At 43.2% G+C, this 25,466-nt stretch overlaps 1 protein-coding gene across 4 annotated transcripts in view; it reads left to right on the forward strand.

Moving 5' to 3' along the window:
- MTUS2 (microtubule associated scaffold protein 2) overlaps positions 1-25,466 on the forward strand; it is a 279,879-nt gene that overhangs the window by 24,180 nt on the left and 230,233 nt on the right. The window contains exon 1 of one of the 4 annotated variants that reach the window (XM_084534384.1): positions 5,367-5,824. The exons of the other annotated variants lie outside the window; for them this stretch is intronic. The gene's annotated coding sequence lies outside the window, so the exon portion shown is untranslated. Of the gene's footprint in view, positions 1-5,366; positions 5,825-25,466 lie in introns of those variants that run through there. 4 annotated transcript variants of the gene reach the window in all.

Genomic DNA, 25,466 nt, shown 5'->3' on the forward strand with positions numbered 1-25,466 from the left:
TTTAAAGCTAGAGCTGGAACAAAAAGTCCTGCACTTGTAAATGAGATTTCTTATGTGGAGTTACCAGTATTTATGAAGCTTTTCTTGTATACAGCATGTGCTATCATGTCCCAATAAGAGTATCAGTAAAAACGAGGAAAGGAAGAATAAAAACAATGAAAGGAAGAGTAAGTTGTTGCTGAACTGACTGTAGAGTTTCTGCTATATTCAGATAAGTTTGGGAAACTTGTTTGAGTATTAGCAACTCCAATTCTCTGTACTTTCTAATGCAAGCAATGGGACAGTACTTAAAACTCAGTTGGCAAACCCAAGCTGATTCAGACAAATCCCTTTCACATACAGATTCAACCATACCATTCATCAATTTTAGCATGTACATGAAGTGGTGTACACCAGAAATCAGTACAATTAAACAATGTTAATTCTGAATTTTGAAGCCCATAATTATATTAGTGATCATAAAACCTGCAGCAGAGCTAATGAAGGCTGACTTCCATTGGTTTTGTCTCATGATTTAACTCATGTTTTGCCTGGATTATACTAAATCCTCATGTCTCAGAAGCCACATGCAGGAGGGCCATTAGTGATACTGTAATTGGTGGGGAAATGTCTGACAGCTGCACCTTATTAGGCAACAGACTGTCACAATGGGAGAAAAACCTTGAAGAGATAAATTCCTTGGTGTCTCAATCTTATTTCAGTTGTGGCTTTCCCATCATTAAGGAAGAACTCTTTCTAACAGAGGCTTTATTTTCATATGAAGTTAAAGCTTACAGTGTTTGTTCAGCCTATTTTTATAGAGTTCTCCCTTTTCCATGCTCATCAGCTTTCACAAAACTTATGGGAACTCAGCTGATATATCCAAGTTGCTTGAAACTGGACAGGAACTTGAAAAGGGGGCATGGAGCATATACATGCTCTAGTTATTTAGGATATACTCAGAGGCATGTGAAGCAAAACATCATATGTAGGCACTCATTCCATTTTTAATGGTGGAATCTGTGATGGGGGAGTGTTCATTCCTTTTATCTCTTTTTACATCATCCTCGGAAGTATCTTGTTCATATTTCATTCCTCCTCTGACTGCAAGGCAAGATGAGTGTTCTGTGATCTGAGAGGACAACTGCCATGAAGAATAACTTCAACTTCCTTTATAGGAAGATGATCAGAGCATGAAATACTGGTGATGAGCATCTGAATACAGTAAATGGCAAGCAAAGTTAATCCTTGTTGGCAGCTGTCTCAGAAAAGCCACAGATGTATGTGCATGGAGAAACTGAGGAGCATTTCTGGACCTACATTGGCTAAGGACATCTGTGACAGTTTTCCAGTTTCAGGAGGACTTAAACCTCTAGAGCCTCAGTCTAGCAGACCCTACAAATGCTAAGTTAGCTTAGATTAAAAGAAAAAAAAAAAAAACACAAACAAATCTTGTTTTTGAGATTCAATGTTAAAATACATTATAGACAACTGGGCTGTCTTCCACACTTGTTATTCTGTAGCATGAATTGTGTGTATTGTTATCAGGAATACTGATTCTGCTGATGATCTTAGCTTGTTACATGTGTTGTCTGCAGTAGACAATAACTATTATTTGGGTGCCTTTGCATTAGACAAAAGATGATTAAACATATCACAGAATCACAGAATTTTCTAGGTTGGAAGAGACCTCAAGATCATCGAGTCCAACCTCTGACCTAACGCTAACAGTCCCCACTAAACCATTTCCCTAAGCTCTACATCTAAATGTCTTTTAAAGACCTCCAGGGATGGTGACTCCACCACTTCCCTGGGCAGCCTGTTCCAGTGCCTCAAACATGCAAGTCTATTTAGTTAAAATAGGGTTTTATGCAGCAAATCAGTCTTAATGCTTTTCCAGAAGCTATGCTTACAAAAGCACTTTAAAGTGTAGCATGTGATATTGGTGAGACAAGTTCTTTCCAGGTGAAGAAAGCCTCTTAGATTTTTATTGCTAGTGCTGCTGCCTCTGTTTTCATGAGTTGCTTGGGGTCATGATGCTCCTGTTGTCTGATTTCATACCTGCATGATTCTCTGGGCTGTATTCCTGTTTTGGTTAAAAGAAGTTTTGTATGCTTTTGTGTTGTTGCAGTCTGGTTCATGAGGATTGCTCGTACTTGTCACCAGTTTTTCCTAGAGGTAAACTGGGTGCCCTCTCTTTTGATGACTTGGTACTGTTTGTACAGGATTGGAGTTCATGGTAGTTCAGTAGGTGGAGGAGCATCTCTTGCTTTAAAACTGTACTGACAAATAAGTGGCGTGTGTATCCTTCCTTACAAGGAGATTCCCAGCTACTGTTATCAGAAGTACTTATTTGGAGTAAAACAAGGAGCTTAAGATGGTTCTTTTCCTTTGGAGGGGGGAGAAAATGCAGACGTCCAAGGCAGGCTTCTAACTGTTAAAATGATCAGCAACAAAACCTTTCTAAAAGAGTATAAAACTTTATTTGCAAGTAGCCCTCAATTCATCAAACAAATGTGCAAAGTAAAAGCACAGCAGTAAATTGTATTAGCATACCTCAAATTGGACTCCAGTTCAACATTATTTCAGGAAATTTAGATGTTAAATTTCAGATGAAATATGTATCAGGGGAGGCACACTGCTTACTTTTCCAGTGTTTTTAAAATCATAAATAGCTCATAATAATTTACAAGACAAGCTTTTAACTAAATGTTATTGTTCTTGTTTTCTTATCCATCATTTGAATGGTAAACATCAAACCATAAATACTTCAAGTTATCCCCTTCAACAAAGAAAATGTGATTAACTGATCACCTTATTGTGAAAGCCTTGCAAAGTATGTACACATAGAGAAGTGAAATCATGAACTGCTTTATGCAAAATAATTTTCAATAAATTCACAAAGTCTTCTGGTTCATACTTGCTTTTCAAACTTACCTTCTTTCAGATCAATATAGAAATAACCTTGACTTGAGTATTTAAAAAATGTGGGGGATTACATCCTGTGAATTTTTCAGACAAATATCTGATTTTACAGATTCACATGCTTTCTATTTAGTGAATTTTAAATCCAGAATTTAAACTACGGTGGGTTGCTGTAGCACCACCTAAGTACTGTCAAGAGGCCCTGGTTCTTGTCTACCAAGACAATGTAATCTGAAAAATAAGCAATAATTCTTCAAAAAATTTTAATTTCCTTAAAAACAGCAAGAAATGTGCCTGAAGAGGGTGTTTCTGGGCACAAGTTGTTTAAAGGCAGTTATTGCTGTTGCAGTTACTTGCGTCAAATTTAAGTTTCCCTTTTGTCTCTGCTGTCACTCAGTACTTTTTATCTTTCTGGACCTCAAGTGTCTTGTTTTCAGCATTATTTCAACAGCCATTTATTTTAGACTTCCAAGTTTTGCTAACATAACAAACATATCTTACTGATTTTTTTTTTTTATTATCTGAGGTAGCTGAGCCAAATGGAGGGAGATAAAGACAGTAGCTTTTGTGCAAACCATGTCATGAGCTTTGGCTGTGTTAGCAGATGAGGATCAGGGCCAAGCAAGGGGGAGCTGGCCTAAAAGTGCTAACTACCTCTTTCCCAGTTACTTTCCAGGCTTGTCTGGGGAGTTCAGGATGTCCTGTTAGGTAGCTTGCATGCAATCACTTCTTTCAGTTGTACCTTGCAAGGTAGTCTCAGCCCTGGGAAGCTCCCTGGGCATGTTTAATTTATAGGGATGTTGACTTCCTCAAGCAACCTGAGCTAGCAGCACTGAGTGCTGTTGTATGGTGGTTACTTGGTGCCATGACCACTACCCTGGGGAGCCTGTCCCAGTGCCCGAGCACCCTCTGGGTGCAGACCCTTTCCCTAACCCCCAGCCTGACCCTCCCCTGTCCCAGCTCCATGCCGTTCCCTTGGGTCCTGTCGCTGTCCCCAGAGAGCAGAGTTCAGCGCCTGCCCCTCCGCTCCCCTCGTGAGGGAGCTGCAGGCCGCCATGAGGCCTCCCCTCAGCCTGCTCTGCTCGGGGCTGAGCAAAGGACCTCAGCTGCTCCCCTCTAGATCTTCCACCATCTTCACAGCCCTCCTTTAGACACTAATAGGTTTGTCCTTTTACTGTGGCAACCAAAACCACACACAGCATTGGAGGTGAGGCCCCACCAGTGCAGAGCAGGACAATCCATTCCCTTGGGTGGCTGATGCACCCCAGGTTGGCTCTTTTGGCTGCCAGGGTGCACTGCTGGCTCATACTCGGCTTGCTATTGACTAGTGATGTACCAAAGAAGCAGCACTGCAGCAGTTACAAGGAAGTGAAGAGTGAGGGAATTGAGCTGTGTATCAGAGCGTGACATTTTAAGCCTCAGGGGATTAATACAAGCTTTTACAAAGGGGTTGATTTTTCAGGGGGCTGCCTTTCCCTCTCAGGACTTCTGCTTTATCACTCAGTCACTTGTCCATGTATCAGTCCTGATCTCCTAAGGTCTGTCTTGTCTCCTTTCCAGTAAACACCTTATCCCCCCTCATTACCCTCACTCCCCTGCTATGTAAACAGCAATGATGCTTGCACTTTTTTCTTTTATTTTACTCCATCACTTCCTTTTTTTTTATCACCACCTTCCTGTTTCCTCAGATTTGTTTAGGACCACCTTCCTATACTGAGCTCAAGCTGCCCAAGCCATGGGGTTTCTCAAGGTGGTCCCATTGTACCGACAGCTGCAGATCTTCTGTTCCTTGGGACAGATAAGCCCATGGTGCAGATGCTGGCTCGCTATTCCTGCCCTGACAGCTTCAGAAAGCAGGGGTTTTAATCTTTCTTGTTTCTCAGCACAGGTGCAGTTGGGTGAGGCTCTTTTCCAGTTTTAGAAGAAAATTATCCTTTGCCATGTAGGAGGAGGAAACAAAGGGTTATTAAATAGTGGCAGCTGAGCAAAACTTTAATGTCTGTCTATTTTGTCTTTCTGCAGATAAGTTGCTCGAGTGACAGATGACAGCTCTATTTGTCCCTGTGCAGGCTGGTAAGAGCAGCAGGGAGAACAAATTCACGCTGCTCTTGGGGAAGAGGTGAGGGGCTGCCCAGGTACCCTGGCTTGGTGCTTCAGCAGCATTTTGAGATGGAGTTGGAGGATTTCCCTGACGGTGTAGGGGGATCAGTGAGCAGCAGCTTCCCAGCAGGGTTTCTGGGAATAGCACTAAACCCCACAGCACACAGCAAGAGGGTTTTGTGCTCAGTCAGAAGCAGGCAGAGATGATGCAGTTCCCCACGCCTCCACCCAAGGCAGGGATGGGATCTGCGTGAGAAGGTTTTCCACGTGAGATTCAGAGCCTGGGGTGACCTTCCTGCCAGCATGCTTGGCAAATCTGCAGCTCAGCTATTGCTTTTGGTGGAATCACAGGAGAAGGGAGATCACTGCTGTTCACCAGCACCCTGAGCCAGCTCATCCTTCTAGCTATTTCTGTCTGCACTTATCTATAGCATCATTCCCCTTGTGTCTGTGTACCTGCCAAGCATTCAGAACAGGCATGCCTGTGGCAGCCTCTTCCTTTCTCTCCAGCCTGTAGGTTAAATGATTGGATATTTTTTTGTTGTTGTTGTTTCTCTGCATTGAGAATTTACTGTGTGAAAGCTAAGCTGAAGAAATGCTTTCAGGAGCAAGTGGGCAGAACCCTACTCCTTCTAAGCCTCTAAGGAGGTCCTGCAGCATCCCTTGCTACACTGTTCATCTTGATCTTTAAAAGTGATGGTTTTCTAGAGTGAGACATGGTCACAGGTAACAACAGCCTATCCAGAGTTTTCATGCAAGAGAGAAGGACTGGATCTGACTTGCTTGCAAAGGGACCTGGAGCAGAAAGCTGGGTGCTCGGGTGAGTTCATACAGATAACCTGCAATGTGCAACGCTCTGTGATCTTCTTTGTTATAGACTTTGAGTTAATCAGTGTTAAAGATGGCAGTACCAAAAATCCCAGCATCTATATGCTATCAGTGCACTATACTTTCTGTATGCTATATGTGTTGTTTTTGTTTAGTGTTTCTGGGCAATGATCTAGACCACTCTGAGTATTGTACATCTCACTGTGGCTTGTAGATTTGTTCCCAGCTGGGAATCTCAACATTCACATCTGGAGTTGTGCAAACACGTGCAGACTTGCAAAACTTACACGCTGCCTTTGAGTCTCTGTGGTGATATGGGTTTGAGCCAGTGTATTTCACTCAGATTGGAAAACTGGAATTAAGGCATTTCTTCTACTTCAGTATATGACTTGAGAGGCAGAGAAGCAAGGGTAATGTGTATGCTTGTAGCATGCTGCTTCTGATCCTTAAAATACAAGCTTTGGTCTTAATGAGATCTTTTATCAGGTTCTTAAGACAAAAATTGCTTTCTGGTGTTTTTAATTACCAAATTGTTTTTCAATATGAGGCTGTCAGGACTCCCCAGATATTTTCTTCTAATCTTCCAGTGGTTGAAACTGTGTAATATTTGAAATAAGACTTGGATTTAAGTATCCTACATTGATATGTTTGTCAAGCCTGTGATTTATGTAGGGATTCTTATGAAAATACCTACGTCTGCAGTTATTTTGATGAGAAAAATATTGCAGTATGTGGAGTACCTAAATATGTAAATTGCTTCTTTGTGTTTGTAAAATGCCTCTGTGCTATAGACAATTACTGATTTGAAAAATTTAACTTTAAAGTATCAGTATTTTTTTTAACAACTTCCACAACAGTCTAAGGATATGTGTAGTTGGCTCCTGCCCAGATAGGACATTTGGGCTGAAATTACTTTGCCTTCCTAGCTACGGTCTGAATGATGCTTCTGGCCAGAAGGTGAGTCTTCAGCTTTCTGGCTGAGTTACCTGTGGGATGATGAAGTTAAGCCTGGCAGATCTAAGGAAGAGAGTATGTATTTTGCCCTGATTGTTTGAAGTTATCTGTCTTAGGATCAGTCAGAACTGAATATTCAGTGTTTTTTCTAATGAGTTAACACATAAACAGAACAAAAACCAAGTTCTACTTTTCTCTCAATCATAAGTACAAGTAATTAGTTCTTACACATCAGTTATTTTGAGTTGATGAGAGGGCAGTGATCGCATTTGTAAATGACACTACACTGTTGTACATATTCAAGAATGATAGTGCAGGAAACACGGAGTCGTTTTGCGTCATTTTTGCCATCTAAAAGTAGAGCCAGTCATTCAGGCCCTTACCAAGTCCAAGAGAGAAGTGCACAGCTCATCTCACATAACCACTCTGGAGGAGCTTTGTCCCCTTTGGGTACACAATGTCTATGCAGTTAAATAGCTTAATTCTCCAGCTCAGTCCCAGGTTCTCGTTTCCCACTGGGATTTGGTTGCTTCATGTTGCATGCTTCATATGCTTGTTTTCCGGAGCAATCTAATTACCTCCCTCTGGGATAAAACCTGTCCTATTTTTGAGGACAGCTTACTGAGGGGCTGCTTGCTGGAGGACTCCTGTGTGACACCACAGCAGGTCTGGCTCCCCACGATGTTCATGGTCCTACATCTGTTCAAAAGTTACCAAACATACCTATGTGCCCACACCTTGCTCTAGGACATGCAACACTGCCTTCATGAAGTTAAAAGTACTGCTTGGGTGAGCTGCAACACAGACTTGCTGCTGTGTTGGATGATTTTGAATGGAGAAAATAATCAGTTGTTACAGGGCACCTAGTTGTGGGCAAAGGGCTTAAGATGTGGGTGTAACCAGGGGAGTATAGACTGGGGCAGCTGGGTGGGTGCTTTGGGGTGAGAGATCTTCTCTGTGGGGTCTGTTTTTTGGCAGGTTATATGGTGTCTGTTTGGCCAGGAATGTCTTTACATGCAGAGCTGGTCTAAGTGCACCAGGCAGCCAACAGATGGAGCAGGTCTTATCTGGCATGCCTTGCACAAGGTCTCTCAGCAGGTGAGTGCCAAAGCTGGATGTAAAAGCCCGAGTTGTGTGTCACACCACCTCTCCAGTATCCACACAATCCTGCTGTTTGAGCTGTCCTTGTTCTCATGTGATTCATGAAATGCCTGGTAGAAACCCAGGTGCCCTCCAGACTTCCGGTGGGTCTGGCTGGGCAGCGCTGAACACCATGGCTACAGGAGGATATGAAATCAGCATCTGCAGGATAAGAGAGGAAAAACAAGGGGAAAACAGTTTCTGAGATTTTGCAAACATCACAGCTAAGGTTGTGTTGTGCAGCAAAGGTAGCAGGTACATGGCACTGTCAGAGTGGTCACGGTGGCCATAACCGACCCTTTACAAGCCACTAAACCACACATTTGTGAACACAGCTACAGCATGCTCCTTTGCATTCCAGTTCCTATGGAAACATGATGTAAGAATGTCTAAAATAGGTACAGTGCTTTGAAACTATTTTGATTTTTCTTTTCCCCTCAAATCTCCTTCATTACCTTTCTAGCTGAAGTTTTAATACATTAAAAAGGTCACTGTTGTCATCCATCAATGGTGTGCTACCCTGGGTGCCCAGGTCTCTGTGTCCTGGGACCTGATTCCCATATGGAGATAAATATTCACTTCCCCATCCTTCTTGCTCAGAGTTTGGGTAGGCTCTGGTTGTAAGTGCTAAACATATATATGTATACAAACACATGTACATACACATTAAAGTGGGCTTGGCTCCAACTTCACCTCTTACCCACTAACCAAATGAGAAATGTATGTCTATTTGCAGCAACAGGTGAAAGTACAAGCTTTTTCCCAGCTCCTGTTAGGATCATGACATTATGTTGGCTGGGAGGGAGTGCTGGAGGTCACCTCGTCCAGCTGCCCATGAAGGCAGAGCCATCTTCAGCAGTGGTGCAGGAGGTGGTGGTGCACCAGATGGAGACACCCTGCAGGTCTCATTTGCCTCCCCAGGAGGATAAATGTTGGAGCAGGCCATGGGCTCTTGCTAACAAAATTGTTCTCCCCACGAGGATGTGCACCCTGGTAACTGAAAAGGGGACAGTGTCCTTTAAAGCATGTTCCTACAGAGCTCCTGTGGTTTCTTTGTAAAAGTTGCAAAGCCATCGTCTCTTTGAGCAGTCTCGCTGACCTGTAATGTCAAGGATTTTCAAAATAGACAAATCCTGTTTTCAAAAGCCTCCTTTGATGGGGGAGCCTTATTGAGTGCTAGGGCTAAATCCAGTAAAGGGCTAAAAAGCCTTGTATAAAACCAGGGGCTAATTTTTGCTCACTTCTAGGTTTCTGCCATCTTTCAGTGCCCTAGAACTCAGCATAATGCACCAGGAGATGAGCTGGAGACAAGTTTTTGGTATTTAGGGGGAAGCAGGTGTTTATATCCAGAAAAGTGATTCAGGACTTTTTTGGCAGTGACAAAATGTGACCCTGTACACTGGATACTTATTTCCCTTGGTATGTGTGTTCTCTAGACACTTCCTGATCTGAGGAGCTGCCCACCTGCCACTTCTGTCTGGCCCTGCTGTATCCCTGCAGTGGAGGTAACAAAAGCTGGGCTGAAATAAAAAGTTGATGTTGGAGCAGTATTTTTCCTGACTGCACATCCTAGACAAAATGTATTACAAAGATTTCTGATGGTACAGGTCTAGCTGACATTATGCTGCAATATTAAACTGTTTCAGCCATTTGAGAAGTGTGGTCATCTATCTGAATCCTATTCCAAATCCTCAGGACAGATTCTGCTCAGGGTTGCATTTGTACAGCTGATGGGCAGCAAGCTGTGCAGTGTTCCACCTTGTTGGGTACGTAGCCTTTGCACAATGTTTTACATGCTTGTGACAAGCATATACTGTGTTGCCACTTTTATTTTGATGCAACACCAAAAGCCAGTACAAGTAGTATGTCTCATCTTAAAAACAGAACAAAACTTTCCAGACTTATTCAGGGTTGTTATAGTGGAGTTCGGACCATTCATTAACCAAGAAGGCAAATTCAGTTGTGAATACTGGTCAGAAAAAGTATTCTTGAGCTTGGTGTTTGCATTTCATGTCTGCTAAGGTCCTTACTTGCTTGAATAACAATTGTTGGCTCCAGCAGTAAAAGCAAATACCAACAGAGATCAGAATCCTGAACTCCAGAGATGTTGTGGATTACAAAGGGAAATTGCTCTGTTCTAACGTGGAAATGCAAGGGTGAAATTTTGATTGTGAAGTCTCTTCTCTAACTGCTTTGAAGCTGGACCAATGTAGATGTAGCCTTTATAACCTAACCGGAAAGTTCATGCACATACACACTATGTAGGTCATTCACATTTATCCCACATTGTCAAGAAATGAATGCAGGAAGACTTCAGAAAATATTGCCTTGCAACCCTTTCATTATAGCAGATCTTTCCCACTCCTTGTTCGTCTACACATTTTATAGTGGGGAAAAAAGCTAACAAGACACCTGCTAATATTCACAAATAACTGAGAAATGAAATGCTGAATAAACGCAGCTCCAATGGCTAGCGAGTAAGGGGCAGCTGGAGATGCGTAGACTTGCAAGTCTGAGGGACAGATGCTCTGAAGTAGGAAATTGTTTACACTTTTACTAAGTCATTGCAAATTTTTAACAGTGTAATAAACTTTGGAAATGACTTCAATTTGAGAAAATAAATATTGCAATTATTTAAAAAAAAAATATATTGTGGCACATCATTAAGATAATATTAAATTCAGACCACAAGCAAATAGTTTTTAACTTGTAAATTGTTCTCAAGAGATTTTATCTTGAGGGTAATTGTATTGAAACCTGCCCCATTATTTAAACCCTTTCTAGCCTCCCCGTCTTGCCTACTGCATCAAGTTTTCGTGGGCCCCAGTGCTGTCAGACATGCTGACCGTGGTGTGAACAGTAATGATGGCTTGGCAGACCTGTAATTGAGACATGCTGTCCATTAGGTTCCCACAGGAATTCGCATTAAGTTTGGTCATAACTAATGATCTGCAGCTACAAAAATCAATTCAGTTCAAAGGGAGCGCTGGACTGGGAGGCAATGCAAGCTCTGGTGAAGGCAGAACTTTATAGCTAGGGAAGTGAAAATGCTAGATTTCCTATCTAAACAGTTCTGAAAATGTGCAAGCTGCAGCGCTAGGAAAGAGGTGATGATGTTCAAGCTGTAAGCACCTGGAGAAGTATTGACTCTTCATCCATCTGAAGGCAAGCTGGGGCAGGGAATGGAGCCAGACCCTGAAGAAGGACACTGTCTGGTTGAGCCATTTCTGAAGCCATGATTCTTCTAGGGAAAGCCAAGGGACAGCAGTCAATATGGGTAGTGATGTCAGAATTAATTTTTGCTGATCAATACACGTTGCCTAATCAAATAACTACATGTCTTCAAGGATTAACACTTTTATATTGAATTAATCTGTCCCCGTTTAGGGTCAAAATTGGGGTAGGTTATAATAATTTCTGGTTTAACTTTGGTTCTGCATTTTCTCAGCTAAAGCATGATACTTGCTTTGTCTCAAATGCTTTCGCACAGACCTGGTGCATGTGTGTGTGGTGTGTGAATTCTCCCCCTCCTTTCCTAGCCACAAAGAAAGTTTGTTTGCATAGATGCCCTGGGGATTTACATTTTAGCGTACCACTGTCTTTGAAATTCCAGCTTTCTTAAAGTGAGCCTACAGTGTAGCATCTCTTCACAATGTATATTTTTAGGAGAATACCACACTTGATATTTTTTTTTTTAGGAGTAGGTTGGTGTGCTTAAAAAAAAAAAGGAAGCAAGCTTTGCAAGTAAACAGAGTACTGAACAGAGCATCAGGAGGTCATCATCACTTCCCCTGTCCTGTTATTTATCTGTTTGGTGATCTGGGACAAAGCGTTTCACTGTTGTTTTTTTCCACCTGACTTAGTATTTTCCCCGTGCTTTATCTCATCCTACTGTAATCTCTTTGAGGTTGTCTGTTTCTTACCATGTGTTTGTGTAAACCCTTCCATATCTGACTGTCTACCTGTAAGCAGTTGAAAATGAGGGCATGTTTTGGAATGACCAAAACCAGAGTAGAAAATGCACGTCTCGAGAGATTAAACATTATGAGTAATTGATATCAGAAAATAATATTTTTTTCAGGTCTGAAATGCCTGGCCTAGTTCTAGAAGGAAACTTTCATTTCTGTGAGCAGGAGTACATTGAGTGTAGCCCCCAGGAATTTAGCCTGAGAGAAATCCAGTTGCTAAGAAATAATTGTTTTGCTGAGGTGAGTTTCTACGTGTTAATATGAGCCATAACTTCCCACCTGATCCCTCAGTGGTGGTTTTCTAAAGGGCATGGTGGACCTGCACTGTCTGGGCTTTGTCCCCTCTGGAAAGGCATATCAGGATATTTTGGGTTGTGTTACCTTTTTTTTCAGAGCAAGTGGAGTTACTGTATTGCTGCATACAGGGAGAAGCTATGGCAGAGCCCAGTACCTTGCTTCAATCTGATCCCAGTAATTTCCTCAAATCCAGTTGATAAATCAAGTCCCAAACTACCCTTAGCAATCAAAAGTGCCAATCCACCTCTGAGTAGATGCAGACCAAGCCCTTGAAAGTGTTCAATTTCTAAGCTAATTCCCCTGGCCTGTTTCCTTCCCCCAGGACATTTCATTATCGGACAGGTTGAAAGCTGGGGAGAGATCAGTAAATTTTTTGCAGTTTTGATGGCATGCGTGTTCGGATCAAACTGTTATAACACTTGTGAGATCTGCAGATTGCTTTTTAAAGTCTATTTAATCCCTTTGAGCGTACTGTGCACTTTGTAGCTTTTAAATAGTGCTTAAGCTCCAAGTTCTGCCACTGTTTATGGAAACCAGGTTGTTGTCATTTGTAAAACGATGAGGATCTTCTAAGCCCACTGGCTCCCATTGCAGTCAATGGGATGTTGCTGCTTTGGATGCCAGCTGGAAGAGGATCAGCTCTCTGCCTCTGGGAAATGTACCTTTAAATTGTCCTGCATCCTACTTCATTAATTAATGCATTCTGCACTAAGCCGTGACATTTTCATTTTCTAAGCTGTTTATTAATTCCGACACTGAATAATTAAAAAGAAAAAAAAGCTCAAGGAAGTGTACAATTGAATACCCTCATGGAAGCTGCATATACCAGAAGGTATGCAGTGTGTAGGGTGGATTGCAAGCGTAAACCAAGAGCTATCCAAGAGCCAACATAATCCAGAAGTCGTACCCCCCAATTATGCATGGGTAGTGTTTTTAAATGAGTGCTGCAATACCCTGAGAGTGCTTGTTTGTTGCTTTTAACTACAGAGCTTGGTGTAGAGTTGCAGGCTGACATAGCGAGGCAGCATCATTAACCTCCTTTCCACTATAAGATGTGATAAATGTGGGCCAGAGTATTCCCTGAACATGATTTTTTTAAATGCTCTGTCTCTAGATAAAGCACATAGTGGTGTCCTACCATATTTCTGCAGCAAATTTCAATAACAACAAATGAAATGGGGGGAAAAATAATAAAAAAAAGCTGTACTTTTTTTGGGTGCTGTGAGGAAACAAACTGGAATTTATGAGTTAGCTGCCAAGAGCCATCGTTCTGTGTCTTTGAGAGAACAGTAAGCATTTTAATCTGTATTTTTGCCCAGTGTTTCACTTTTTCAAAAACACAGCAACGTGTTTTAATCTTTTGCTTCTCCATGTTGCATTTTATCTTTTCCCCTTAGGTTTTGAGAGAAAACTGGGTTCAAAGACTTTGACAGAGGAGCAGATCAGATAAATCTGTGCAAGTTTTGTTCTGATTTGTACTGAAATGACACTGTGGTGTGGCAAAAGCACTGGGAAAAATTAAGAGTGCACAGCCCTCAGGAAGTATTAAGATTTAATAGCAAGGCTGAAACCTGATGTGCCATTCCTAGCCCTGTGGAGCTTTGCAGCGTGGCATTTGGATGTTCTCGTAAGCATGCTTCAAAATGAGCCTGTGCTTGGTTATGCAAATTATTCGTGTATCAAGGAATCACTGTGTGCTACAAAATTAAAGCGGGGAGGAAAAATAACCACCGTGGGATAATATGCAATAAATCCACTGAAGCTGCTGGCTCTGGTGAGGTAATGTCTTGTCCCTATATGGGTGGAACATTTCTCTGTGGAGTCATTAGGGTTCTGCTCAGAAGCATCCAGCTGGTTGAACCACAGTGGGAAGAGCAGCGATGCCGAGCAGCTCTCGGGTTTTCCCAGTAGGAACGCCCTGCTGGGAAATGGGGTGCGCTGGCATGATGGTCTGAAAGGCTCAGCTGTGGCAGCTCTTTGTAATTGCTATCCTCTCCTGATTTCTCTGCCGAATGCACAAAAATGCTCCTTGCAAACAGATCTGAGAACAAAATACTTGACTTGTCACCAGAATAATACTCAGCATGCCAAGCTGTGGTTTGCGACTCGGTCGCCTCCCTTGTTTCTCGGGAGCGCGGTTTGATAGCACGTCTCTCATCTGCTGTTGTGGTGCCAAAGCCCGACACTGAGACGAACGCATCTGTTTCAGTCGGTGATGTTTAATATTTTATGATCCGAGCAGATTAGTGCCTCCCCAGGTAGGAGGCACCAATGCTAATGAGCGAGGAAGTGTTTTCTGGCTTCCCAGGGCACACGTGCGCTCCGTGTTTCGGTAGGTAACCACACCACGAGTGGTGCTGGCGGTGTTCACTGCTGCCTGCACCGAGTAGCCTTTTCCCACTACTTCTGCTGGAAGAACGCATCGCTCGGTTTTCTCTTCTGGCCCACACAGCTGCCAGAGGAAGCCTTTTCTGTGTGGAGGCTGAGGCTGGTGGAGGAGTCGTGGAGTCCCGCTGGAGGCTGGTAAGCATTGCACCCCAAAGATGTGTGGTGTGAGCAAAGGGCAGCTGGGGATGCTCGTGTTAGTGGCTACAGTTTTGGTCCTTACTTCAGTAATGAATGCTTGGCTCAGTAGTGCTGTATTCACTATAGACCTACAGCAAAAACATCTCAGGTCTTCTATGATAAATTCAAGTTTAATTTTTTTCTTATTTTGGTACACAGTTCAAACTGATTGCTACATAAGATCTATTTTCTATTGCCACACTAGGTGGAAAAGAACGGTAAGGTTTATCTTTTGTACCTTCCTGTGAGCTTATATCAAGGCAATTGTATAGCACAGCAGTTGCTATATCCCATTAAAAGGCTGTTATATGGAGTACTCTCACCATTGCTTATGAGGGTTTGTTTTGAATGCATACTTACTCTTTGCATAATTTCCTAAGCTGTTGTTTAACCTTACCATTCATTTTTCAACATGTCATGCTAAATTCTGCTTTTTCTCTTTGATCTTGTGGTATTTGTCAGGAGGACTTTCAGTGTAGTGTTTCTTAGTCTACTGCACACAGAGACTACAGTATTAAAGAAGAAATGGAAGTTGATGAATTAGAAACATTAAATGATGGGCTTTTTTGTTGTCTTGTGCTGAAGACACGAGCAGGGGTGGGTCCTGTGACCTCAGATTCCCTTTCGCCTTGGTGCCTGTGGGGTATGGGATATAGGTTTGACTTTGGGGGGGCTGGTGACACATCTTATCCCACTTTTTTCTCTGTTTCATGGCAGATGACAGAGTAGGTAATGAAAACCCATGAAAGCATTAGGGTGTACGTGCTTTCCTCAGAGGTTCTCAGAGCTGGTGTAATTAAGCTTAAGAGATTCTTAGTCTGGAAAACAGCAATTTAACCTCGAGTCTAGGGCTGGGATTGCTCACAGCAGAGATGCCTGAAACTATAGGCTGAGTGTGACAGAGCCCTGGCACAGGATGCCCAGAGAGGCTGTGGGGTCTCCTCCTTGGGGATCTCCAAAAGCCGCCTGGACTTTGTCCTGGGCAGCCTGCTCTGGGTGTCCCTGCTTGGGCAGGGGGGGCACCAGGGGCCTCCAGGAGGCCCTGCCAGCCTCAGCCATCCTGTGTGACTGGAGCAAATCCTAAAGCTGCATCTTGTGCAGAGTTAGGAATGATATATCTGAAGATATGTAGCAGATCAGAGCCTTGGGACTTTAATGAGGCCCTAAAGGACTTCCTGAGCTAAAACACCAGGTTTGTGTTTCAGCTGGCTTTACATGACAGGTAGATATAGACAGGGACAGCCCCATTTTTCAGCACTGAGGAGGGCAGGATTGAGTACTTAAGAACATATCGAGCAGAAACCTGAGTTGTGCATGGTGTGCTGTTGCTCGTACCTGGGTTAGCCAGGGCTTTTTAGATCACTGTCCTCCTAAACTCCACCTACACAATTCCTGGGGGCTTATGCCTGCCCCTCCAGGTCATACCATGGTGTTTGAAACAAATAGCTCTAGAAGTGACTATTCTTCCTCCACAAAATTATAGGGAGCTCATTAATGTCTTTCAGTATTTCAGATTTTTTTGTCAGACTGGAAAACTTGAAAACAAAATTAACTTCTCTTTCCCCCAAAACAAAGCATAATGATTTTATTAAAAATAATCTGAGTTGCTCAGTATATTTTTTTTTTTTTTTTTTTTTTAAGTACCACTACTGAGTTATTTCAGCATGAAGTTAGGAAAAGACAGGGTCAAATCAATGTGCTGTGTATGTGAACAAGGTGATACAGACCCTTGCCAAAAGGAAACCTGCCTCTCCAGATAGTGAGATTTTAGCATTTGTTTTCAGATTTTGAGTGAACCGAAGAAAGAGTCTACAACTTCTTCCACCCAAAAATTCAGGTAGATCTTTGTTAAAATAAATCAGAAAAAGCTGGCTGAGAGCTTTCCTGTGAAAGTGAATGGCTATGACTGGCTGCCTTCTCCACCAGGACAGTGGTAACTTGAGCAGAGTGTGAATTTTTCCCCAAATTCTGCAGTTGGGTGTATTTCTTCCTGCAGCTAGGCATACCTACAAAGGTCCTACCTTTGCCTGATGATGCAAAAGTCAAGTCCTCATAGAGAAAAAATTGAAAATACGATTCACGGGCCACCAAAGCTGGCTAAATATAAAACCTGGCCCAAAGTGTGTTGTTGAAAATAAGGAAAAAATTTATTTTTAAGGCAGACTATGAGCTGAGCACTTCCTGTTTATTGGGCTATGACAAGCTAATGCAAGGGGGTTTCAGAGCTCTGGGGAGCTATTTTTCTGCAGTGATAGAGGCAAGAAATTCACTTTTAAATTAAAGCTTTTGGTTCTTATTTAATCCCATGCCTCCTGGAGTCAAGTTATTTAAGAAAAACACTATCATAAAATTCATCAATTTATGGCTGCTCCTCAGGGATTTTTTTTTTTTTTTGGTGGAATTGGTCTTGCCTATTCCCTTTATGTTCTGTGGAAATTAGTAAGCCTTGCTTTCCACAGCAAACTGGAGGGATTTACTAGCCCCCAGCTCCAGCTTTGGGCCATCTGAGTTCCTGCTCTTTGGTGGTCATTTTTTTGGCTATATGGACCATTACCCAACAAAAACAGTTGATTTTTTTTTAGGCTGTTTTTAGTTTGAGTATAGAGAACACTGAACTCATTATAGGTTGGAGAAGTTGTTTTCAAATTAGCCTGTCTTGGGCTTTCTGTCTCTGGGAGCTGCCAACCTTTCCCCCCAGGGACTTGAGGACCAACTCCACCAAGCTGTGCAAGGCATGCAGCTCCCAGATGATTCAAACTGAGACTACATGGTTTTATAGGAGTACATTTTATTATTGAGTTGTATGATGTGCACCATGTACTTCAGCAGAGCTAAGCAGCCTGTGAATGAGGGAAAAACTTCCAGCAGCAGCCCTGCATTGGGCAGGTTTTTCTTTCCTGTAGCCAGGAATGGCTGTGTCATTGATGGATTCTGTCAGTTCACACATCAGAGTTCAGGGTTTAATATCTAGATTTCATTTCCAAAGGGATTTACTGCTTCAGCACTGCTGTAGATGGGGAAGCACGTGGGTAAACACGGATTAATTGGCTCAGGAGAGCTCTCATCCTTGCTCTGGATGAGAGCAGGGTTCTACGATGGATGTCCTGGGGTCTGGCTAAAATATTGATCATCGTTTCTGTGGTTCAATGGATGAAATTGTGTCTTACGGAAGAAAATCATTCTCCATCCATTTGTATATGGGATACACAATTAAGTAAAAAAGCTGTTTATCAGAAGACGTAGCGCTGTCACTTTGCTGATTACTGTAATATTTTGTGTGCTCCGTTTCTGCAGTATTTTACCTGGGACCTTTTAGAGACATAAAAAAATTGATTTCATAAGTGCAAGAATGAGCAAACTGAAAAAAAATAATCTCATGTAGTATCTAAAGTGGCAAACCTCCAGGAATTGAGAATTAATAATACTTTGCAGCTAATACTGGCTTGTTGAAGATTTGTGACTTTAGAGCATCCTACTGCATTATGTAGGGACAAATAGGAATTTCAGTGCTAACTTGTCAGAATGCTGATTTGACAATCTATATATCTGTGTTTGTTTTGTTTTGGTTTTAGGTAAAAATGGACAAAAAATGTAGGGTACTCTTATTCAAATGCACAGTGAAGTAGTTAGGCCTGTTTCCTTTTTAAAGCATTTAATATTTCATGTCTCCTGCCAGTCCAGCTGGGAATCTTTTAAAAGCACATCTTTACAAGAGCTGACCAGGAATTTTTTGGCATATTTTTTCTTTTTTCTTAGAAAATGCTGATGGATCAAACTCAAAACTAAGGTTTAGATGAATTTTTCATTTTACAGAAAGTTTAAAAAAAAAAGTTTTGAAATTAAAATAGGGCACACCTTTGTTTTCAAAATAATCTGATTTTGTTGTTATTTTTAGTTTAAATTCCAGATAATAATTACATTAAAAATAAAAGTAAAAATGAAAAAAATATTTGGTGGTGTTTGAAACACTTTATTCTCCCAAATGCAGATTTTACAGTTCTTTTCTGGGGAAATAACAGCAACAAAAAAGGCTTCAGTCCCCAGAACTACACATAACAAAGACCCAGTCCATTGGGACTCTGCTTTTGCCACTGATTTGATGTGGAAGACAGGCCGGGGCCATTGTGAGGGGCAGCCTTGTGAAGCTTGTGGCAATTATAATAAGCATGCAGTAATGATAAATGAATATGGAAACATACAGATGGTATCTGGTGGTCCATGAAGGAGGCAGGGAGCCACATCCAATTTGCTGTATTGGTTAAAATAAATGTATTGCCCACCAGTGTGCTGCATGTAGTGCATCGCCAGTGGCTGGCTGCTGTGTGTTCCTTCCCCAGATAAGTCTTAGACACGCTCTGCTAGTGACAGATAATTTTTTAAGTACATAGCTTATTAGCTATGCATTTCTATCATCCACTTTTAGAAGGCCATGCCCCATTTCCTCCATAATAAACCTTTCTTAACAGTCTCCTTTCTCCTCTCCTTGAAGTGAAGCAATCCCTGGTGTTTTTCATGGGTTTCAGTCCATCTAGGAACCACATTTTCTGTTTTTCCTTGGTTTTGTCAGTGTAATGAGTGAGAGGAGATGCTGTTTTGGTATGATGCTGTCAGACCCTGTGGTACAGGGATGAGCATGGGCAGAGCTGACCAGGGGCAGCCCCTGGGCCCTGACAGTAATGTATTGTTCTCACTACGGCACTGTTGGTGTGAGCAGCTTTGGAAACTTGACACGGCATCCAGATTAATGAAAATGGACATCAGTCCTCTTCTAGCATCTCAGCACTCTGAACCATTTGAATAATTGAAGGTGGTGAGTTCCTGGGATTAAACGTTTGTAATGACAGCACTGATGCATGCAGTGATCTGGTATTGGCAAGATTTGTTATAACATTTGCTAGATTTCCTTTTAATTTTTTTTCATTTGCCTCTCTGATTTCTGCATAGAAAATGCACTCCTAGAGCCAACTCGAGTGGCAAAATGGAAACTGTAAGGTGCATTTAGCTTACTGCTAAACTTCTCTACGTAGAAGTCCTTCTAGCCTTACTTGGGTAAACCACACAACTTCTCCTTGACCTGCAACTACCAGGAAAATAAATTTTTTTTTGTGAAAGATTTTTGTTCTGCTCAGTTTCTTTATCCCCAAAATATTGGAACTGTCCTGCTTTTGCTCCCCTCTTTAGGATCGCAGAGGTCTCAGATGTGAATATCTAGGGTTTTTCTTTTCCTCACGTAATTGAAAGCCTAGAAATTTTTGATCCTTAATAAGCATGTCTTTTCTTCCGGCTATTTTTATAGTGTCCATACAAAATAGATTTTAGCCTTCTGGGAAAACTGTTTTAACCCACTTGATCAAAACAATTCCTTTTCATCAAGCAGAGGTCACCGTTGTGGTGTCATAATTCTCCTTGTTCCCTTCTCATTAAGGAAGTTTTTCAAGTAAATAATGCAGGCAAGAACTGAGTTTGAAGAAAATGTGGCAGCCTACTCTTTGAAGCCCTCTCCGTTCATTTTAAAGGAGTGTTTCAATCTAAGCAATTACTCTTTCTGCTGCAAACTATCTTTAACACAGCTGCTCCAAATATCTAAACCTTGTGGATGACATCTTCTGAAACAAATGGGAAAACTCCCCTGGGGTACAGGGAGTAGGCTTTCATCTAGTACTCCACATCTTGATTTCTCCAGGCATGTCCTCTACTTCTTTGGCACTCGGGACACCTCAGATGCTCACAGCTGGTCTCTGGCTGCTTGTTTGTATACCCTGGGTTTTATTCTCTTTATTTTATCCCATACTCCAAGTTAAGATTCTGTCGTGGTTTAACCCGACCGGCAGCTAAACACCACGCAGCCGTTCGCTCACCCTCCCCCCTCCCTCTCTGGGACGGGGGAGAGAAATGGAAAGTGAAGCCCGTGAGTTGAGATAAAGACAGTTTAATAAGACAGGAAAAAAAAATAACAAAATAATAATAACAATAATAATAATGATGATACAATGGTGATAATACGAAAGTAATAATAGTATGTACGAACAAGTGATGCACAATGCAATTGCTCACCACCCGCTGACCGATGCCCAGCCTAACCCCGAGCAGTCCGGCCCCCTCCCCCCGGCTAGCCACCCCTATATATTGTTTAGCATGACGTCAGATGGTATGGAATACCCCTTTGGCTAGTTTGGGTCACCTGTCCTGGGTCTGTCCCCTCCCAGCTCTTACTGCACCCCCCAGCCTGCCCGTTGGCAGGACAGAGCAAAGGCTGAGATGTCCTTGGCTTAGTATAAGCACTGCTCTGCAACAATTAAAGCAGCGGGGTGTTATCAGCACTCTTCTCATTCTAAGCCAAAACACAGCATTCCACCAGCTACTAGGAAGAAAATTAATTCTGTGCTAACTGAAACCAGGACATCTATCCACCCCTTATTCCATACCATTTATGTCATGCTCAGGTTACACTCTTTTCCATACATTCTAATTAGTCACCTATAGTAATCATGGTAGTGATAACATACAGTATAATATACTATTTAACATGGTGCAATTCAGTTCATGGGCTATTCTCACCCAGTATTAAATCTCCTTGAGGTACACACCGGACCTCTCCGTTCTTTTGCATCACCCACCAAGTATATCCAGGTCCCTGAGCGAAAACAATTCCACGAATAGGTTTGCCTTTTCCTGAGGCAGGAGTAGCCCAGACTGTTTTACCCAGCATATTTTTTACATGCACTACAGGAACTTTATCCCCATCTACAGTACGTAACAGGTTTGATTGGGCAGGTCCAGCTCGGTTGGTAGATCCCCTAGTATTGACTAACCAGGTGGCCTTTGCCAAATGCGTATCCCAGTTTTTGAACGTCCCAGCGCCCATTGCTTTCAAGGTAGTCTTTAACAGGCCATTGTATCGTTCAACTTTCCCGGAGGCTGGTGCATGATAGGGGATGTGATACACCCATTCAATACCATGTTCTTTGGCCCAAGTGTCTATAAGGTTGTTTCGGAAGTGAGTCCCATTGTCTGATTCTATTCTTTCTGGGGTGCCATGTCGCCATAGGACTTGCTTTTCAAGGCCCAGGATGGTGTTCCGGGCGGTAGCATGAGGCACAGGATATGTTTCCAGCCATCCGGTGGTTGCTTCCACCATTGTAAGTACGTGGCGCTTGCCATTGCGAGTTTGAGGGAGTGTGATGTAATCAATCTGCCAGGCCTCTCCATATTTATATTTCAGCCATCGTCCTCCATACCAAAGAGGCTTTGACCGTTTGGCTTGCTTGATTGCAGCACATGTTTCACAGTCATGAATAACCTGTGCTATAGCGTCCATGGTTAAGTCCACCCCTCGATCACGAGCCCATCTGTATGTTGCATCTCTACCTTGATGGCCTGAGGTGTCATGGGCCCATCGGGCTATAAATAATTCACCTTTATGCTGCCAATCCAGGTCCACCTGAGCTACTTCAATCTTAGCAGCCTGATCCACCTGCTGGTTGTTTTGATGTTCTTCAGTAGCCCGATTCTTGGGCACATGAGCATCTACGTGGCGTACTTTCACAGCCAGGTTCTCTACCCGAGCAGCAATATCTTGCCACAATGCAGCAGCCCAGATAGGTTTGCCCCTACGCTGCCAGTTGTTTTGCTTCCATTGCTGTAACCATCCCCACAGGGCATTTGCTACCATCCATGAATCGGTGTAGAGATAGAGAACTGGCCATTTTTCTCGTTCAGCAATGTCTAAAGCCAGCTGAATGGCTTTCACTTCTGCAAACTGACTCGATTCACCTTCTCCCTCAGCAGCTTCTGCAACTCGTCGCGTAGGACTCCATACAGCAGCCTTCCATCTCCGATGCTTCCCCACAATACGACAGGACAGATTCTTCCTTTTCTTGGTGAGTGTCACCATTAGTCAGGGTTGTTTAAGCACCTATTCTCTTCTCCCATCTTCTATCTAGTGGCTAGGAGCCCTGGCCAGGCATAGCTGCCCTTGTCGTCATTATTTGTCAGTTTGGGATGAATTACGGCATTTAAATTTGTGTAGTCATCAGATAGGGTGTTGTAGTATCATTAATAATCATTTTGGAACCACTGCCTGCTGTCTGAGCAGTAATGGAAGTGCTCTGGTGACTTGGAATTGGGTGACAAGCAGGGAACCATCAAATGATGCTCATTTTAAAGGCCCTACAAATTCATTTGAGAAGTATCTATCCTTGTAGGGGAATGGATTAGCTGCACATTCCCTAAAATTGGCCTTGGATGTGAGGATGTGCAGAGCATAGGTCACAGTAAGATTAAAATGTGTTCACATCGAGCCTAAGAAACCACAATAGCTTCCAATACCACACATTCTGCTTCCCACAGCCTTTAGCAAACAAATGCGAGAGGGAAAATTAGTCTGAGGTGATGCCCACATTTTCCCTGGAGAATCAGACTGATCATTTTATTTGAGCCACTCATTTTGCACAGATGTCGGTGTGTTTTGTGTGCGTGTGTAATCCCTCACTTGCAGAGCCAGTCAGGCAGCTATCGTTCCCTGGAAAAGGCAGAAGCTAAAATCTGCTCTGAATTTATGCCTTGCTGGTTCCTTCTTGTCTGACTGACTGCTGTCTGGTCTAATATATTATACATTCCCCTGTGTAATAAATAACATCTATTATAAAGGATGTAGGAGGCAACATCAATGTATATGACTGCAGAATAGTTCAATCACACCTTCCTGGATTTGGATGGCCAGCACTTTCTGAAACATTTGCCTTTGTGGGTGAGACATCCTAAGCATGGCTTATGTCCAAAGATGACAACCTGGCTTTAGAAATTTTATGGATCTCCTCGGTATTCTTGAGAGAAATGAAAGTGGAAAGGGAAAGCATTTGTGTTTTAAGTAATTTTTGAAATGTGTCCTCAGGGAGGCGGGGATCATGTGAGACTTCAACTTGATGGACTGATCGTGCAGCTTGGGGTTTGGCATACTGCAGATTTGGGGGAAGTTGTATTAATGATCATTTGAAAAAAACAGCTGAGGTTCGTACACAGCACAAGCCCCATGAGTCCTGATGTGGATCTCCATATGTATCGAGTATCCGTGCAAAGTCAGTCAGTTCTATAATCAGCCACCTGATCTGATGCTGTCTCAGAAAGCTTGCCAAGCGTTTCAGGGAACACAAGGTCATGGCAAACAGACCCTCCCGGAGCAGCATGAGCCTTTCTGTGCCCTCTTGGCTGGAGGGGATCAGTGTTCTCAGAGTAAATAAGCTTGGTGACATGCAGGGAGCTCACAGCAGAGCCTTTGAAGGCTGGAGCCCTGTCATCTCAGTTGGGGGTGTTGGAGCCCCAAAAGCTTTTTGTAGAAAGGCCTCCAAACAGGCATCCTCCATCATTGTCCCCCCCCAGGCATACAGGGATCTGTGAAACCCCCACTGCAGGGAAACTGCTGAAGTTGCACACTAGAGCACTCAAAGCCAAATATGTGTCAGGAATAAGGTTAAAGATAGGGTTTTGCTCTTCCCCTTCCCTTCCCACCCCACGTTTGCTATGTTGCAGGTGCCTCACTGCAGTGCTTTTTCTCTGGGAAGGCATGCTTAGGTTTGAGAAAGAGAGTGCCTGGGGGAAGCAGGAGCTGTGTGGTGAGCAGTGCTGGCCCTGGGGACGGCCCTGGGGACATCCCAGGGGATGGAAGTGGAGCGGTGCCATCACAGATTTAACAGTGAGTCCTCCTGGTTTTTAACCAGGGGTGAGAATACCTCCTGGGACAGGCTGAGTGCAGAGCCCGTTCCAGGGGGGCAGAGCCCAAGACAACATCTGCACGGGATGCTGAGGGCTGGCAGCATTGCTGGAGACAAAGCTGAAGGGGATGTGTGGTGGTAGGGAGCAAACCGAAATGATTTATTGCTGGAAAGGGACTGCACACCCTGCTTTCTAGGGGGAGGTTGCACCAGTCTGGGTGGTGTGTGGGCTTGGTTTGTCTCTACCCTGCCTGAAGAGTTGATCTGCAAAGGTGTGAAGGTAAGATGATGGTGGCTTCCTTTGGGAACAGGTTTTCCTGCCGCTTACTAGCATGATTGTTTCCCACGAGACCCAGGAGAGATGTCAGCCTTCCCCTAGCTGCTACTGCAGAGGGAGTGGCACGTCCCCACCACGGCAAGTGCCACCAGCAGCAGAGCTCTGCATTAGCGGGGCACCACCCTAAGGAATAAACTAACAAGTAATGAGCTGCTCCATCCCCCAGGAGGTTCCAGAAGCGGCTTGCCAACACTTAGCCTGCAGCCCTCTGCATCACACCTTGTGTGTTGTAAACCTGCTTTTCCCGTCCCCTGGCACCTGGCACACCGGTTCGCTGTTCCCCAGACCATTTGTCATCCGGCAGCAAGCTGCAGGAGCTGCCTGGGACCTGCGGATCTACTCCAGGAACAGTGGCTAGAGCAGCACAGGTCACATCTGCTTTGTTTCTCCCCTTTGCACGGTCTGTGTGCATGCTGCCTTCCCATGCCAAGCGGGGGAATTTGCTATGGGAAAGCACCTCTGTGCAGCTGGCTGTGAACTCTGCTCAGCTCTGCAAGCAGCGCCTGCTTTTTTTTTCCACTGATGCCAACAATTTCACCACTAAAAACTAGAGAACACGAAGCTCTACAGTGATCTTGTAAAAGTTTCACATCCTGCAGATCCCCTGCCTGCATGGGATATTTTATGCCAGTGGAAATTCTGCAGCAGATATCCACTGAGTTT

This window comes from Aythya ferina, assembly GCF_964211825.1.
Source record: "Aythya ferina genome assembly, chromosome: 1".
NCBI lineage: Eukaryota > Metazoa > Chordata > Aves > Anseriformes > Anatidae > Aythya > Aythya ferina.